Below are 18,970 nucleotides of genomic sequence, written 5' to 3'. Positions count from 1 at the left end.
ATGAATAAATAAAATAAATTAACTTTTAAAAACATTTAAACAAGTGAATATGAAGAGGGAAAGCTTTTGCCTCCTTAGTTTTAGGGACCCCAGGATTCTCCATTTTTAACAACAGCCCCCCTCCAGCCAAGTGCCTTGAGTCACGTGGTCTCTGGGCTCCACTTGGAGGAACGCAGGCTAAAAGGAGTCAGATCTGGTGCTGAGCACTGTATAAGATGATTTGTTTTATGCTCACACCAACCTCATGATCAAGGAACGCTTGTAGTTTGTGCTCTAGAAGAGGAAGCTGGGGCTTGGAGAGGCAAAGCCGCTTGCGGAGTTTCTTTATTTTGTATTCATAGCTTGTGCACCTCCTGCGTGGATAGGCTGTGATTGGGATCCCACACAGTCTGCAAAGCCCGGGAAATCTCAGTCTCTAGGGCTCCTTCTGTCCCTTCCCCGACCCCTCCTCCTGGGCCGCCAGCCTTGGTTTCTATGGCAACAGCCTCTCGCCTCACTCCAGGTGGGAGGGAGCTTCTGTGACGTGAAGAGGGTAGAGGGGCTGTCTTAGTCCCTTCGGGCCGTTATAACAGAATACCCATAGATTAGGTGGTTCATGAACGACAGACGTTTATTTCTCACAGTTCCGGAGGCTGGAAGTCCAAGATCAAGGCGCCAGCAGATTCCACGTCTGGTGAGGAACGGACTTCCTAGTTCATAAATGGCCATCTTCTTGCTGTGTCCTCCAGAGGGAGCTCTCAGGGGCACTAATCCCATCATGAGGGCTCCACCCTCGTGACCTAATCACTCACCAAAGGCTCCACCTCCTGACACCACGACACTGGCGGTTAGGATTCAGCATATGAATTTGGGGGACACAAACACTGAGTCCATAGCAGAGGTGGACGCCAGACCAGCATGGCTGGAAAAGGAAGGGCTGAGCAAAGGCGCAAACCTCCAGTTGCCCTAAGAAGTATATCATGTATGCTTTTGCCCCTATTAAAATGAAAACTTACAGTCTTTACAAAAGGATAGAAAATAAAATGGCTTTGGGAATTTCCTAGCAGTCCAGTGGTTAGGACTCCACGCTTTCACTGCTGGGGCCTGGGTTCAGTCCCTGGTCGGGGAACTAAGATCCCGCAAGCTGCCTGGCACAGCCAAAAATAAAATAAAGTGGCTTTGTAGTCTTTTGCAGATGCTAAAGAAATCCCAGGTTCTAGTCGGCAGAGGCTGAAAGTGCCAGTGGCTTAAAGTATACTTATTTAAATAATTAAACATAAAGCATACAATGGGATATTATTCAGCCCTGAGAAGAAAGCCCTGCAATTTGTGACAACATGGATGAAACGTCAGGGCGTTATGCTAAGTGAAATTAACCAGACAGAAAAGACAAATGCTGTATGATCTCACTTATACATATGTGGAATCTTATTAAAAAAAAAAAAAAAAGGAATCGAACTCATGGAAAGAGTAGAAGGGTGGTTGCCAGGGGCTGGGGTGGGGGTGGGGGGAATGGGAGATGCTGGCCGAGGTGTAGAAGCCTTCAGTTACAAGGTGAATAAGTTCTGGGGCTCTAACGTACAGTAATGTACAGCATGGTGACTGTAGTTAATACTGTGTCATATACTTGAGATTTGCTAAGAGAGTTCACACACACACACACACACACACAATTACTCAGATAAAACCAAACTGGACACCAACTTTTTTTTTTTTCCCCCACACCTTACTGCTTGTGGGATCTTAGTTCCCCAGTCAGGGATGGAACCGGTGCCCCCTGCATTGGAAGCACGGAGTCTTAACCACTGGACTGCCAAGGAAGTCCCTGGACACCAATTTTAAAAATAAAATAAATATTTATGAGATAAATGGATAAGTAAATGCAAACAAACAAAGGCACTGCCTTCCCGAGGCGGGGGCTGGGCTGTGGAAAGGTCCTTTTGTTTTTCCAATGTAATTGCTAGTGGTGGTCCCACATCTGCATAAGTAAAATTTGGTACTCTGTGATACACTCTTGTTCATTTTTTATGTCCATATAATACACAGACATGGCATGGGATGCCTCAATGCGTGTGTGTGTGTGTGTGTGTGTGTGTGTGTGTGTGTGTGTGTGTGTAGTGGGGGGAGGGCTCAGCTTAGCATTTCAATCTCACCTGCCCTGCTCTGCCCTTTCCCTTTCTTCAAATTATTTTCCTCTGGCCTCTATTTGTTTCCCTCCACTCCCCCTTAAGGGAAAATTAGACCAAAACGAAAACAAAAAAATGAACTTTCTTTTTCTTCCCATTTATGTTTTTCTCCATGTCTGCCTCTCTCCTCTCTGCGTGTATCTTGCTCTCTCTGTCTCCGCCCTCTCTCTCTCCCTCTCTGCCTCATTCTTTCTAGCAGAAACCCCAGAAGCAGCAGAATGCAGAGGTCTGAGGAAAACGTGGTCTTTTCCATGAACCGCAGGTAACTCACGGACCTCAGAGGAAGCCACACGATGGCAGCTGTGGTTTCAAGGACCCTCTCCAGCCACAGAAACATCCCAAGTCTAAAGGAAGCCATTTCAGGAGTAAGGAAAACTTTCTCCCAACACCTCTCAGCAGACACAATCTCCTGTCCCGTTGGCCAGATCTGGGTCATGGTAATCACCCCAATCCAATCCTTAGCAAGGAGATGGGGGCCTCCATGACTGGATTAGACCCATCAGAATTTATTCCTTAACTAGGGCTGGGGTCACTCTTTCGTGACACAGGATCTTACCCCAGGTTCTCACAGACCTGATTCCCTTACATCACTCAAGCCTCATGTCAAATGTCACCTCCTCCGAGAAGCCTTCCGTGGACACCCCAAGCAGAGTAACCTTGCCAGGTGCGCACTATCTCTCTCACCCAATCATTGTCTAGCCTTCAGAGCATTTATCACAATTGTAAGTCATCTTGCTCACTTTTGTTTTCTAGCAGGCAGATACCATCATTACTGGCATTTAACAGGTAAGGAAAACAGAGGCATCTTCTCCAGTCTCATTAAGGGGCGATGCTGAGTGTGCACAGGTGTGGATGTTACCATTGTCGAGGGAACAAACAAACAAAAAAGAACTGAAGGGACTTTCCTGGCGGTCCAGTGGTTAAGACTCCAGGCTTCCACTGCAGGGGCCACCGTTCCATCCCTGTTCGGGAAATTAAGATCCCGCATGCCCTCAGGCCACCAAAAAAAAAAAAAAAAAAAAACTATAGTAGGAATAGAAAAGAGTTTTATTTGACCCAAACTGAAGACTATAGCCCAGGAGATACAGATTCAGGAAGCACTTGAATTGTATTCCACTGGACTGCAAAATGGGAGAGCCTTATAAAGGCAAAAACCACAATGTTACAAGTTGTTTGTCCAGAATTATCACTGGGTCTGGCAAGAAAAACGTGTGCTTGTGAAACAAGGATTGGCTGGGGTCTGAAATGGTTGCATAGTTACAAGGGGAGACCTTGAGACGATAAGGTTGCAGCTGGCAGCTATTAGCAGATATTGTTTTGAGAACAGGTGGTGGTAAATTAAATCATGTGTAAGCCAGAATGACTTCCCCATACCTCAATATGAGAAAATTTCTCACCGTCTCGGCTTCCTCCCCATCATGTACATGTGTTCCCCTCAACTGTGGTTATGCTGTGCCCCTGGTTCTTTTATCTTATTTTTTTTTAACTTATTTATGTATTTATTTATGGCTGCGTTGGGTCTTCGTTGTGGTGCGCAGGCTTCTCTTTGCAGTGGCTTCTCTTGTTGCGGAGCATGGGCTCTAGGCACGCGGGCTTCAGTAGTTGTGGCTCGTGGGCTCTAGAGCGCAGGCTCAGTAGTTGTGGCCCATGGACTTAGTTGCTCCGCAGCATGTGGGATCTTCCCAGACCAGGGCTCAAACCCGTGTCCCCTGCCTTGGCAGGAGGATTCTCAACCACTGCGCCACCAGGGAAGCCCCCTGGTTCTTCTAAATTATAAATCTGAAACATGCTTACGATTAAGCAAAGGTTAAAAAGGCAAAGGCCCGCAGGCAGGACTGATGAACAGAGCAGCAGGGGCTCGTACAGTTAGTCAGGGCCCCACGAGGGTGGGTTAATGCTCACACAGTGGTTATACATTTTGAATATCTTCCTTGCCTATCAGGGTCGAGCACAAAGATGAGCATCAGGTGGCTGAGTGAAGTTGGCAGAGGTAAGAAAGTAGGGTGGAGCAGTGGGTGGGGCGTGGAGGAAATTCCGTACTATCGGTGGGCTTTCTCAACCTGGCACTATCGACATTTGGAGTCAGATGATTCTTTGTCCCAGGAGGACGTCCTGTGTCCTGGCCTCCAGCCCCCAACTCATGCCTCTTGTGACAACCGAAATGTCGCCAGACATCCCTGAATGTCCACTAGGAGGCAGAATCGCCCCTGGTTGAGGACCACTGCTCTAAATCAGTGGACCCCACAGGGTGGGGAGACTAAACACAGGGCTGAGCCCCAAAACTAGAGATTCTGGTTCAGGAAGTCTGGGAACCTTACCTTGAGAAGTCCCTACTCTAAACAATCAGGATTTCTTTCCTTTTCTTCTTTTTCTTTTTTTTTTTTTCTTCTTTTTTTAAAATAAAAGTTTCATTGTGCAGGGAAGTATTTAAATCATCAACATATGGGGCTAGTTAAGAGCCCAGTGGGACGTTTGCATTTTGCTAAGCCTTTAATGTGCATGCAGTTTGTGAGGGAGCAATAACTCTGCATTCCTGAGCACACAAATGCCTCCTTCGATTTACTTTATTTCCTTTCATTTTATTTCCTTTTATTTTATTTTATTTTATTTGTCTACATGTGTGAGCCTGGGTCCGTGAATTTCTGTGGCAGTTGCTATGTGTTACCACTAGGTGGTGATAGAAGACCAGTAATAAAGTGATCTTTTAGTTTTGTCTCCAGCAAGAAATTTACACTCTTGTTTGGGGGGGGGGGTCTGTTCGCCCCCCTCGTTAAATCATGAAGCCCCACAAGTTAGACACTTCAGCACCATCATCACAGTTTTCCATATCATCCGATTCTGCCTAACAGTTTTTCTTTAAATAGGTGCACTTTACAAACGCATTTTATTTTTTTATTTTTATTTTCTTACTGATGTATAGTTGATTTACAATGTGTTAATTTCTGCTGTACAGTGAAGTGATTCAGCTATACATAGATATACATTCTTTTTTTATATTCTTTTCCATTATTGTTTATCACTGGATATTGAATATAATTCCCTGTGCTACACAGTAGGACCTTGTTGTTTATCCATCCTATGTATATAATAGCTTACATCTGCTCATCCCAAACTCCCAGCCCATCCCTCCCCCAACCCCTCCCCCTTGGCAACCACCAGTCTGTTTTCTATGTCCGTGATTCTGTTTCATAGATAGGTTCATTTGTGTCATATTTTAGAGTCCACATATGAGTGATATCATATGGTATTTATCTTTCTCTTTCTGACTTACTTCACTTAGTATGATAATATCTACTTGTATCAAAAACACATTTTAAAAGGTACGTCACTTTCAACAGAAAACTGCAGCACGTGCAGTAAATACAAGATAATAGCAAAAGAGAGCGAGAGAGAAATGGACAGAGAAAAAGGGAGGGGGAGAGTGAGAGGGCCTCAGGTGTCTCTTATAGGGAAACTAATCCTATCAGAGCCCCACCCTTATAATCTCATTTAACCTTATTTCCCTCCATAAAGGCCTCATCTCCAAATACAGTCACACTGAAAGAGTGCTCATTAAAAAAAAAAAAAAAAAAAACCCTAAGTACTCCAGTGGGAGAGTTGACAATGGATATAAACACAGTTCACAAAAGAACGAAAAAAGGGAGGGGAAGGAATTCCCTGGCTTGTTAAGTGGTTAAGACTCGTCGCTGTCACTGACATGGGCCCAGGTTCAATCCCTGGTTGGGGAACTAAGATCCCACAAGCCATGCAGTACGCCCTCCCCCCAAAAAAGGGAGGGGAGGGGTAGATAAACATTAAAGAAAGTTTGCATTCACTAGGAGTAAAAAAAATGAAAGAAAGTATTCACACCATACACACTTTATCATCATAAACAGGAAGAGTAAAGATGCTGGATGACCTTTTCAGGGCTTCCTGAAACTGTCCTTGTGAAAACAGAGGTGGTGGGCTGTAATGTGTTATCATCTTTTTTTGAGGGCAACTTGGCAATATCTATTGAGAATCTTCCAGTAAAGCATACTCTTACCGGTCAAGTTACACTTTTAGCAATTTATATGTTAGAGAGTATGCAAAATACATTAACACAAATACATATCACAGCACTGTTTCTCATGGTTAAAAACATCAGAAACAGTTTATCCATCTTTAAGAAACTGACTCAATAAATTCTTTTTGTACAAAGTACAAGGGAATGATGTGTATCCACAACTAAGGATAAGGGATAGAAGTATTTGTTGCTATAGAAAGTTTCCCCAATATATTAAGAGGGAGCAAATCCTGTGTTGCTCGAAATCATTCTAATAAAAAGACAGAGAGAGAGAGAGATCTATCTGTAACTATCTGTCTATCTATCTATCTACAAAAAGCAGTAGTTAGGAAAAGAAGGGAATGGATAAACTCCCTCTGGGAGAGCCTGCAGAGAGGAAATCAGACTACTGCAAAGATGAAGCCCCAGGGACTCACAGTGCTTTCAGAGAGGAAGACGCATGCTTGAAATAATCAAGATGGAACAGCCAGATGGCAGGTGGGATGAATTGGGAGATTGGGATTGACATATACACACTACTATGTATAAAATAGATAACTAATAAGAACCTGCTGTATAGCACAGGGAACTCCACTTCGTTGTACAGTAGAAACTAACACAACATTGTAAAACAACTGTACCCCAATTAAAAAAAAAAAAAGGAGTATCAGCCAGAAAATTCTGAGGACCAGATGAATGAGAAGGACAGGAGCAGTTTAAGAAAGAAGCAGTAGTCAGCCCTATAAAACATAGCAGAAATCCAGTAAACTAAGGGCTGAAAACTTCCCTTAGATTTGGTCGAAGGGAGGAACACTGGTGACGTTTTGGGAACAGTTTCAGTGGGGAGGTGGTGGTAGAGGTCTGATGGCAGTGGATCGTGGGAGGTGAGGGGGTACAGAAAGAACAGAGGCAGTGCTTGCCTGGGAAGGAGAAACGCAAGACAGCAGAATGGGGTGGGAACAGCCAGGTCTCAGAAAGTGGAGAAGTAGAGAGAATTTTCTGTTGTTGCTCGAGGAGCTGAGACTTAAGGCTGAGGGAAGAGGGGAGGGAGGAAAACAGTCAAAAGGAAGAGGAACTAATCAATGGAGAAAAGTCGTGTTGGGACTTCCCTGGTGGTCCAGTGGTTAAGACTCTGCACTTGCACTGCAGGGGGCACGGGTTCAATCCCTGATCGGGGAACTAAGATCCTGCAAGCCGCTCGGCACGGCCCCCCCTCCCCCCCAAAAAAGTTGTGGAGGCAGAGAAGGTGATGGGATAAAGATGAAGGTGAAGAGAAAATGAAGGAACAAACACATAACCTTTGAATGTTCTGTTGGACATTCATGCAGGTAAACAGGATGGGTGGAAATCCTGTTGATAAGTAACTGAAACTGAACCTTATTTTACATATAAACACTGAGCATTTTTCCATGTTTTAATTTATGCTGAAACTCCTAAGAGATATGATGATCAAGATATGAGGGAACATTGCTTTAGTTGAGATGTAGCCAAGTGGGGGACATCATTTCAAAAATCATAACAACTCCAAGCAATGCCACTCAGGTCATCTGAGTTGCCAATACATACGCTGCATCTGTTGTTGTGTCAAGGTGAATCTACAGGTGAGCAGGTAATTTGGCTACTTGTGTTTGACTTCAAGCAGAATCATGCCAGAACACTTACACAGTGAAGTACACATTCTTTTTTATTATAAATGACTTTGTTTTTATTTTTCCATCAATAGTCAGAACATTATGTTGATGTTTTAATATTATGCATCTAGAAAGGCAGTTCTTTTTGTTTGTTTGTTTTTGTTTTGTTTTGTTTTCTTTGCTTGTGGGATCTTAGTTCCCCAGCCAGGGATTGTCCCTGGGGTCCCACCAGTGAAAGCATGGAGTCCTAACCACTGGACCGCCAGGGAATTCCCTAGAAAGGCAATATTAAATAGGAGTTTCTCTCAGTATGGTACATGGAGAGGTATAAAACATCCATTATAAAAAGTGACCCCTGGGTTTGATAAAGTCAAGAACAACTTAGCCAGGAGAAAGGAAATGGCGTCTTTTTAAATAATTAATTAATTAATTAATTAATTTTTTGACTGTGCTGGCTCTTAGTTGCGGCATGTGGGCTTCTCTCTAGTTGTGACGCACGGGGCTCCAGGGCACATGGGCTCTGTAGTTTGCTTCACGCCGCTCAGTAGTTGTAGCACGCAGGCTTAGTTGCCCCGCGGCGTGTGGGCTCTTAGTTCCCCAACTAGGGATCAAACCAGTGTCCCCTGCATTGCAAGGTGGATTCTTTACCACTGGACCACCAGGGAAGTCCCGAACATGGTGACTTTCAAATGAATATTTTGGTAGATGCAGGGGGATATGAGACTGAAGTCAATGGAGGGAAAAGGAACTAAGGCATGAAATGTTATTGAATTTGCAAAATTTTATGACGAAAGGAAGGAGGGGAAAAGGAGGTATCTAGGAGAAGAATTTTTTAAAAATGCATTGAAATAAGGCAGATCTACACATATTAAAGTAAAAAAGAAAAAGAATCTTTGACCATCTTTGAACATTGCAGAAATATGCTGTAAGAGACTGAGGGTTTTAATAAAGGTAGGAGAGAATACAGGGACGTCTTTATAGCGGAAGTCCTTAGCACTGTGAACATTTGGGGCCAGAAAATATTTTGATGTGGGGAGCTATCCTGTGCATTGTAGAATATCTAGCAACATGCTTGCCTCTACTTACTAAACACCAGTAGAACCTACTCCCACTTGTGAGAACCACAGATGTCTCCAGACATTGCCAAACATCCCCTGGGAGCAAAACCACCCCCAGCTGAGAACCACTGCCTTCCAAGGTTTAGCCCTGTTTACCTCTTCACCCTTATCCTGGGTCACTTTTTCCTCAACTCCATTCTAGCCCCTCAGGCCTCCCTGCTCTTCTCATCTGAAGGTCTTTCCCCTGTTATTCTTTCTGTCTCTAACACTCTTCCCCAGGATCTTTACCTAACTCACCTGCTCACCACATCAAGGATTTTGCTCAGTGAGGACTTCGTTGGCTATTTCATTGTATAGAACCTTGTCCCTGCCTGGTCACTTTTATCCCCTCTATAGTTCTTATCACTGCACACGAAATTGTGTGAGATACTTAGTTCCTTGATTACTAGACTATGATGTGCCTCTTCCACAAAATGTGAACCCCCTGAGGGAAAGGAATTTGCTGCCTTATTCACCACGGTGTCCCCTATACCTGGAACAGTGCCTGGTACATGGTGAGTACCCAATAGCTGTTTTTCAAATGGATGAATGAAAGTTTCTTGCTAAGATGGGTTGCATGAGAGCCAGAGTTCATAGAAAACTTACTTGGAGAACGTACAACTATACTTTAAAACTTTAAAGTTGATGGGATTATAGGCAATGTATTTATATACATGTCTATTCATCTTAGTTTAATTTTTATAAATAACATTTATCATATGTAATTTTAAAATCTCTTGTCAGAATAAGCATTTAAACCAGAGTGCTATCCACTATCTTCTCTGGCAGAATTCACATCTGTAAGGCCAAAATTATTTGATTAATAACAAAGATGTTTTATGCCTCTTTTATTTCATTCTCTCATAATTGTACAATGGCATTTTCTAGCAGCTATGTGATAAGTGGTATCACAACAGATTGAATGCAGAATCAGATACAAGATTTCAGCTGTCTTCTATTAACTCAGACATTAAATAGATTTGCAAAAATGTAAAACAATGTAGTGCTTCTCACTTAAAATAGTTTTTGGTTTTACAAAAAGATAATTATTTTCAAAAAATCATGTTACTTATGTTAGCATATAATGGGTTTGTGATTGTCATTTTTCAAAGAATCAATATATATTTTTAAACTGTATCAGAAGTTTAATATGGTAAATATAGATAGAATAATCCACATAAATAATAGCCTTTAGTAGTTCTCAACAATTGTTAAGATTGTAAAGGAGTATTGAGAACAAAACATTTGAGAACCACTGATTTAATTAACGAACTTATTTCATGTGGGATTCCCCCTATTCCCATGCCTCAGACATCTCTGAATTCTTCTATATTCACCCCCTAGGTGTCATCAGTCCATCACATAAATACTTCCCTTTTGCTGACTCTCAACATTTATACCTCTGGCACAAACGTGGTCCTTTAACCCCATACTCAAGAACTCAATTGTCTCAAGTAGACTTCAAAACAAAGACTGTCACAACTAGAGCCCCCACCAGTGCCTGGTAGGTGACCATGGACACCTAAGGGGACAAGAGGAACCCCCAGTGACCCGGTGGGACCGTGGGGGGAGTGAGAGGGGAGGAGAAGTAGAGGTGGGGCGAGACTGGCACCCCTGAGAGGCGGCTGGGGGAGGGGAAGGGATCCCACGCCTGAAGGGGGAAATTGGGGGACCATTGGGAGGGCAGAGGATCAAAAGGGAGCATGGCCAGGTTTCCCCTGCCCTCTTGGGCCCCCAGGAGCCTGCTGAGATCCCGGGCCTGATCCTCTGCCCACCGAGGCCCCCTCCAGCTGCACGGGTCCTGAGGGAGTGGAAGGGAGGGAAGGGGGAACAAAGGTAAAGGCCAGACCTCCAGGATGGGCACCCCTGAGGGGCAGCTAGGGGAGGGGAGAAGTTCCTACACCCAGCGGGACCCACCCATGGTTCGGGGTCCAGCAGGGACGGGGGAGACCCTGGGAGAGACAGTGGGGGAGGGGTGCAAAGGAACGGAAGGGAACACGGCCAGTGCTTTCCCTGTCCACTTAGGCACCGGGGAGCCTGTTGGGCTCCTGGGCCTAATCCTCTGCCCTCGGAGCCTCCCTCCTGCCGTGCAGAGCCCAGGCCCCGTCCCCACACCCCCACCCAGGGCCCCACCTCTACACTCGGAGACCCCCTCTGAGTCCCCCTCCAACACGCTGGGCCTAAACCCCACCCACACACCCTCACTCAGGGTCCTACCCCCAAACTCCAGAACTCCATACTCCAGAGGCCCTCCTTTCCATGTGCGATGCTCCCCTTCCATGCAGGTCCTAAGCAGAGGCCCCGCTACATGCGCAAACGTCACCCCCCACTTGCCTAGGTCCCGCCCCACCCAAACCCCCCCACCTAAGTTCCACCCCCATAGCCAAGGCCTTTTGTGTGTGTGTGTGTGTGTGTGTGTGTGTGTGTGTGTGTGTGTGTGTGTGTGTGGTTTTATTTTACCTTGTTGCAGTTGTTTCAATTATATTTTTATTTTTCCTAATATATTTTTTATCTTTCTAATTTTACTTTGTTTTTTATTCTTTGTTATTGTATTGCACTTTTTTTTTTTTTTTTTTGCCATGCCACACGGCTTGTGGGATCTTGGTTCCCAGGCTGAAGGTCAGGCCTGAGCTCCTGTGGTGGGAGCTCTGAGTCCAAACCACTGGACTAACAGAGAATCTCAGAGCCCAGGGAATATTAATTGGAGTGAGGCCTCCCAGAGGTCCTCATCTCAGCACCAAGACCTGACCAGCTCTATCCAACTGCCTGCAAATTCCAGTGCTGGACGCCTCAGGCCAAACAACCAATAAGACAGGAATACAGCCCCACCCAAAAAAAAGAAACGACAAAAAAATATGTTACAGACGAAGGAGCAAGGTAAAAACCTACAAGACCAAATAAATGAAGAAGACGAAATAGGCAACCTACCTGAAAAAGAATTCAGAGTAATGATAGTAAAGATGATCCAAAATCTTGGAAACAGAATGGAGAAAAAACAAGAAACATTCAACAAGGATCTAGAAGAACTAAAGAGCAAACAAACAGTGATGAACAACACAATAACTGAAATTAAAAATACTCTAGAAGGAATCAATAGCACAATAACTGAGGCAGAAGAATGGATAAGTGAGCTGGAAGATAAAATGGTGGCAATAACTGCCAGGGAGCAGAATAAAGAAAAAGAATGAAAAGAATTGAGGACAGTCTCAGAGACCTCTGGGACAACATTAAAAGCACCAACATTCGAATTATAGGGGTCCCAGAAGAAGAAGAGAAAAAGAAAGGGTCTGAGAAAATATTTGAAGAGATTATAGCCGAAAACTTCCCTAACATGGGAAAGGAAATAGTCAATCAAGTCTAGGAACCACAGAGAGTCCCATACAGGATAAACCCAAAGAGAAACAAGCCAAGACACATATTAAACTATCAAAAATTAAATACAAAGAAAAAAATACTAAAAGCATCAAGGGAAAAGCAACAAATAACATGCAAGGGAATCCCCATAAGGTTAACAGCTGATCTTTCAGCAGAAACTGCAAGCCAGAAAGGAGTGGCAGGACATATTTAAAGTGATGAAAGGGAAGAACCTACAACCAAGATTACTCTACCAAGCAAGGATCTCATTCAGATTCGATAGAGAAATCAAAAGCTTTACAGACAAGCAAAAGTTAAGAGAATTCAGCACCACCAAACCACCTTTACAACAAATGCTAAAGGAACTTCTCTAAGCGGGAAACACAAGAGAAGAAAAAGACCCACAAAAACAAACCTAAATCAATTAAGAAAATACTAATAGGAACATACATATTGATAATCACCTTGAATGTAAATGGATTAAATGCTCCAACCAAAAGATACAGACTGGCTGAATGGATACAAAACAAGACCCTTATATATGCTGTCTACAAGAGACCCACTTCAGACCTAGCGACACATAAAGACCGAAAGTGAGGGGATGGAAAAAGATATTCTGTGCAAATGGAAATCAAAAGACAGCTGGAGTAGCAATACTCATATCAGATAAAATAGACTTTAAAATAAAGACTGTTACAAGAGATAAGGAAGGACACTACATAATGATCAAGGGATCGATCCAAGAAGAAAACATAACAATTATAAATATGTATCCACCCAACATAGGAACAGCTCGATACATAAGGCAAATGCTAACACCCATAAAAGGAGAAATCGACAGTAACACAATAATAGTGGGAGACTTTAACAACCCACTTGCACCAATAGACAGATCATCCAGACAGAAAATAAATAAGGAAACACAAGCTTTAAATGACACAATAGACCAGATAGACTTAATTGATATTTTTAGGACATTCCACCTGAAAGCGGGAAAATACACTTTCTTCTCAAGTGCACATGAAACGTTCTCCAGAATAGATCACATTTTGGGTCACAAATCAAACCTTGGAAAATTTAAGAACATTGAAATCGTATCAAGCATCTTTTCCAACCACAATGCTATGAGATTAGAAATCAATTACAGGAAAAAAACAGTAAAAAACACAAATACATGGAGGCTAAACAGTGCACTGCTAAATAACCAAGAGATCACTGAAGAAATCAAAGAGGAAATCAAAAAATACCTAGAAACAAATGATAATGAAAACATGACAATCCAAAACCTATGGGATGCAGCAAAAGCAGTTCTAAGAGGGAAGTTCATAGCAATTCAAGTTCACCTCAAGAAACAAGAAAAATCTCAAATAAACAATCTAACTTTACACCTAAAGCAACTAGAAACAGAATAACAAAGAAAACCCAAAATTAATAGAAGGAAAGAAATCATAAAGATCAGAGCAGCAATAAAAGAAATAGAAACAAAGAAAACAATAGCAAAGATCAATAAAACTAAACGCTGGTTCTTTGAGAAGATAAACAAAATTGATAAACCTTTAGCCGCACTCATCAAGAAAAAAAGGGAGAGGACGCAAATCAATAAAATTAGAAATGAAAAAGGAGAGATTACAGCTGACACCGCAGAAATACAAAAGATCATAAGAGACTACTACAAGCAACTATATGCCAATAAAATGGACAACCTGGAAGAAATGGACATATTCTTGGAAAAGTACAACCTTCCAAGATTGAACCAGGAAGAATTAGAAAATATAAACAGACCAATCACAGGTAATGAAATTGAAACTGTAATTAAAAATCTTCCAACAAACAAAAGTCCAGGACCAGATGTCTTCACAGGCGAATTCTATCAAACATTTAGAGAAGAGTTAACACCTATCCTTCTCAAACTCTTCCAAAAAATTGTGGAAGGAGGAACACTCCCAAACTCATTCTACGAGCCCACCATCACCCTGATACCAAAACCAGACAAAGATATCACAAAAAAAGAAAATTATAGACCAATATCACTGATGAACATAGACGCAAAAATCCTCAACAAAATACTAGCAAACAGAATCCAACAACACATTAAAAGGATCATACACCATGATCAAGTGGGATTTATCTCAGGGATGCAAGGATTCTTCAGTATACGCAAATCATTCAAAATGATACACCATATTAACAAATTGAAGAATAAAAACCATATGATCATCTCAATAGATGCAGAAAAAGCTTTTGACAAAATTCAACACCGAGTTATGATAAAAACTCTCCAAAAAATGGGCATAGAGGGAACCTACCTCGACATAATAAAAGCCATCTATGACAAACCCACAGCAAACATCATTCTCAATGGTGAAAAACTGAAAGGATTTCCTCTAAGATCAGGAACAAGACAAGGATGTCCACTGTCATCACTATTATTCAACATAGTATTGGAAGTCCTAGCCACAGCCATCAGAGAAGAAAAATAAATAAAAGGAATACAAATTGGAAAAGAAGTAAAACTGTCACTGTTTGCCGATGACATGATACTATACACAGAAAATCCTAAAGATGCCACCAGAAAACTACTAGAACTAATCAATGAATTTGGTAAGGTTGCAGGATACAAAATTAGTGCACAGAAATGCCTTGCATTCCTATATACTAACAACGAAAGATCAGAAAGAGAAATTAAGGAGACAATCCCATTTACCATCACAACAAAAAGAATAAAATACCTAGGAATAAACCGATCTAAGGAGGCAAAAGACCTGTACTCAGAAAACTATAAAACACTGATGAAAGAAATCAAAGATAACATAAACAGATGGAGAGATATACCATGTTCCTGCATTGGAAGAATCAATATTGTGAAAATGACTATACTACCCAAAGCAATCTACAGGTTCAATGCAATCCCTATCAAATTACCAATGGCATTTTTCACAGAACTAGAACAAGAAATTTTACAATTTGTATGGAAACACAAAAGACCCCGAATAGCCAAAGCAATCTTGAGAAAGAAAAATGGAGCTGGAGGAATCAGGCTCCCTGACTTCAGACTATACTACAAAGCTACAGTAATCAAGACAGTATGGTACTGGCACAAAAACAGAAATATAGATCAATGGAACAAGATAGAAAGGCCAGAGATAAACCCACGCACATATGGTCACCTTATCTTTGATAAAGGACGCAACAATATACAATGGAGAAAAGACAGCCTCTTCAATAAGTGGTGCTGGGAAAACTGGACAGCTACATGTAAAAGAATGAAATTAGAACATACCCTAACACCGTACACAAAAATAAACTCAAAATGGATTAAAGACCTAAATGTAAGGCCAGACACTATAAAACTCTTAGAGGAAAACATAGGCAGAACACTCTATGACATAAATCACAGCAAGATCCTTTTGGAGCCACCTCCTAGAGTAAGGGAAATAAAAACAAAAATAAACAAATGGGACATAATGAAACTTAAAAGCTTTTGCACAGCAAGGGATACCATAAACAAAACGAAAAGACAACCCTCAGAATGGGAGAAAATATTTGCAAACGAAGCAACTGACAAAGGATTAATCTCCAAAATATACAAGAAGTTCATGCAGCTCAATATCACAAAAACAAACAACCCAATCCAAAAATGGGTGGAAGACCTCAATAGACATTCCTCCAAAGAAAACATACAGATGGCCAACAAATGCATGAAAAGATGCTCAACATCATTTATTATTAGAGAAGTGCAAATCCAACCACAATGAGGTATCACCTCACACCGGTCAGAATGGCCATCATCAAAAAGTCTACAAACAATGGGGGCTTCCCTGGTGGCGCAGTGGTTGAGAATCTGCCTGCCAATGTAGGGGACACGGGCTCGAGCCCTGGTCTGGGAAGATCCCACATGTCGCGGAGCAACTAGGCCTGTGAGCCACAACTACTGAGCCTGCGTGTCTGGAATCTGTGCTCCGTAACAAGAGAGGCCGTGACAGTGAAAAGCCCGCGCACCGCAATGAAGAGTGGCCCCCGCTCGCCGCAACTAGAGAAAGCCCTCGCACAGAAACAAAGACCCAACACAGCCAAAAATAAATATAAATAAATAAATGTAAATTAAAAAAAAAAAAGTCTACACACAATGAATACTGGAGACGGTGTGGAGAGGGGGGAGCCTCTTGCACTGTTGGTGGGAATGTAGATTGATGCGGCCACTGTGGAGAAGAGTATGGAGGTTCCTTAGAAGACTAAAAATGGAACTGCCATGTGGCCCAGCGGTCCCACTGCTGGGCATGTACCCTGAGAAAACCATAGTTCAGAAGGAGTCATGTGCCACAATGTTCACTGCAGCACTGTTTGCAATGGCCAGGACTTGGAAGCAACCTAGGTGTCCATCGACAGATGAATGGATGGAGAAGATGTGGCACATATATACAATGGAATGTTGCTCAGCCATAAAAAGAAATGAAATTGAGTTATTTGTGGTGAGGTGGATGGACCTGGGGTCTGTCATGCAGAGTGCAGTGGGTCAGAAAGAGAAAAACAAGTACCGCATGCTAGCACATATATATGGAATCTAAAAAAAAAAAAAAAAGGTTCTGAAGAACCTAGGGGTAGGACAAGAATAGAGACGCAGACATAGAGAATGGACTTGAGGACACAGGGAGGGGTAGGGTAAGCTGGGACAATGTGAGAGAGTGGCATGGACATATATACACTACTAACTGTAAAATAGATAGCTAGTGGGAAGCAGCCGCATAGCACAGGGAGATCAGCTCGGTGCTTTGTGACCAGCTAGAGGGGTGGGATGGGGGGGTGGGAGGGAGACACAAGAGGGAGGGGATATGGGGATATATGTATACGTATAGCTCATTCACTTTGTTATAAAGCAGAAACTAACACACCATTGTAAAGCAATTATTCTCCAATAAAGATGTTAAAAACAAAAAAAAAAGAATCCACCTGCCAATGCAGGGGACACGGGTTCAAGCCCTGGTCTGGGAAGATCCCACATGCCGTGGAGCAACTAAGCCCGTGGGCCACAACTACTGAGACTGTGCTCAAGAGCCTGCGTGCCACAACTACTGAAGCCCACACGCTTAGAGCCTGTGCTCCTCAACAAGAGCAGCCACTGCAATAAGAAGCCCTCGCCAGTTAACCAAGAGTAGCCCCCGCTCGCCACAACTAGAGACAGCCCGCGCGCAGCAACGAAGACCCAATGCAGCCAAAAATAAAAATAAATAAAATAAATAAATTTATTTTTTAAAAAAGGCAATCTTTATCCAAATGACTGAAAGCCCAGTGAAATAAATTAAAACAAGAAAATTTTACTTATAAGAAATTTATTCTTTGACCTCCTCAATATTGTTTTTTTTTTTTGTTTTTGTTTGTTCGTTTGTTTTGTTTTGTTTTGTTTTGTTTTGGCTGCACTGCATGTGGGACCTTAGTTCCCCAACCAGAGATCAAACCCATGCCCCCTGCAGTGGAAGCATGGAGTCTTAACCACTGGACCGCCAGGGAAGTCCCCACACTGGTTTCCAATGTTTAAAAAAAAGTCAGAAAGTTGAAATATTTTTGGATTAAACTATCAAAATCTTTGATGTAAAAATAAAAATTAAAAATGCCTTTTTACCTTCATAAAATGCTTCTGGTTGCAAACAACTAGCAAACTGAAAATGGCTTACTTGAATTGCTTTAATCAGTTTACAACACTGCTATGAAATCTGGCTCAGAGAGGAAGACGTGCCCTCTGCCCTTAGGGGTGTGTGTGCTCCAATAGCAATGGCTTTTCAGCGGTCCTGATACTCAAAATGAGACCAACATGCCAGGTAGGTCCCACCATTGTCAGGGTCTTGAATTTAAATACTTGTTACATACCTCCTGCCTAGACATAGCGACTTTCCGAAATGGAGTGTCCGCATGAGTTCTGAAAGATTACGCCAGACTTCATGAGGTAGCCTGCAAGAGACTTGGTCTCCCCAAACATATCTGAAGATGGATAGTTTTTAAATGACTTGACTGGAAAGGGGAGGGATGAAGAGGCAAAACACAAAGGATTTTTCGTGCAATTGTAACAAATGTACTTCTCTACTGGAGGAATGTTAATAATGGGGGAAGGGTGTGCATGTGTGGGGGCAGGGGGCATATGGGGATCCGGAACCTTCCTCTCAATTTTGCTGTGAACCTACAACCTTTCACTAAAAAAAAAAAAAAAAAGTCTTTTTGAAAAAAATGACCCGATGCTACCAGTCAGCCCCTGGGGCGGGGGCGGGGGCGGGTTAGAAAGAAACGTTTTACATCATTCTTTCTTTTCCCCCAACGGTGGCAAAGGCCAAAATATCTATGAGAAAGTTGCTTTATTATCCTTCAAAAGTGTTAGGGTGCAGATTTAGTGTTGGTGGAGAGGGTTTCTTAAGATTGTTTTGTTACCGACCCAGATCCTTGGATTTGTTAATCAATAGAAACTGATAAGAGGCCAGATGAGAAATTCGGGTAAGGCTTTATAAGCAAAAGCAAGTAACAGGTGCCCTGGTTCCGTCCCCGAGGTGGGGTGGGCTCGTTCCTTAAGTGGGGTGAGGGTAGGGGCGGGTCTGTAGGTCTGACAGAGGGGAGGCTTAGGTGCTCTGCCCACCCCTTGGTGGTGCCATGTGCAGGAATCATGCACAGCTCCCTGCTTTTGCTCCTGGGGCCTCAGAATTGGCAGTCAGTTTGTGG

The 18,970-nt window shown here is 42.6% G+C and overlaps 1 protein-coding gene and 1 non-coding gene across 2 annotated transcripts in view; one reads left to right on the top strand and one right to left on the bottom strand.

Moving 5' to 3' along the window:
- The window catches only part of LOC118885356 (double homeobox protein A-like), a 68,073-nt gene that overhangs the window by 36,330 nt on the left and 12,773 nt on the right, over nt 1–18,970 (bottom strand). The window lies entirely within an intron of this gene.
- Nucleotides 7,296–7,368, top strand: TRNAA-UGC. Its single transcript has one exon. It is a non-coding gene; the product is annotated as a tRNA-Ala (tRNA).

The sequence above is a fragment of the Balaenoptera musculus genome, chromosome 19 (genome assembly GCF_009873245.2).
Source record: "Balaenoptera musculus isolate JJ_BM4_2016_0621 chromosome 19, mBalMus1.pri.v3, whole genome shotgun sequence".
In the NCBI taxonomy this organism is placed as follows: domain Eukaryota; kingdom Metazoa; phylum Chordata; class Mammalia; order Artiodactyla; family Balaenopteridae; genus Balaenoptera; species Balaenoptera musculus.
Note: the sequence above shows the minus strand (reverse complement) of the source record. Positions and strands in the feature narration are given on the sequence as shown.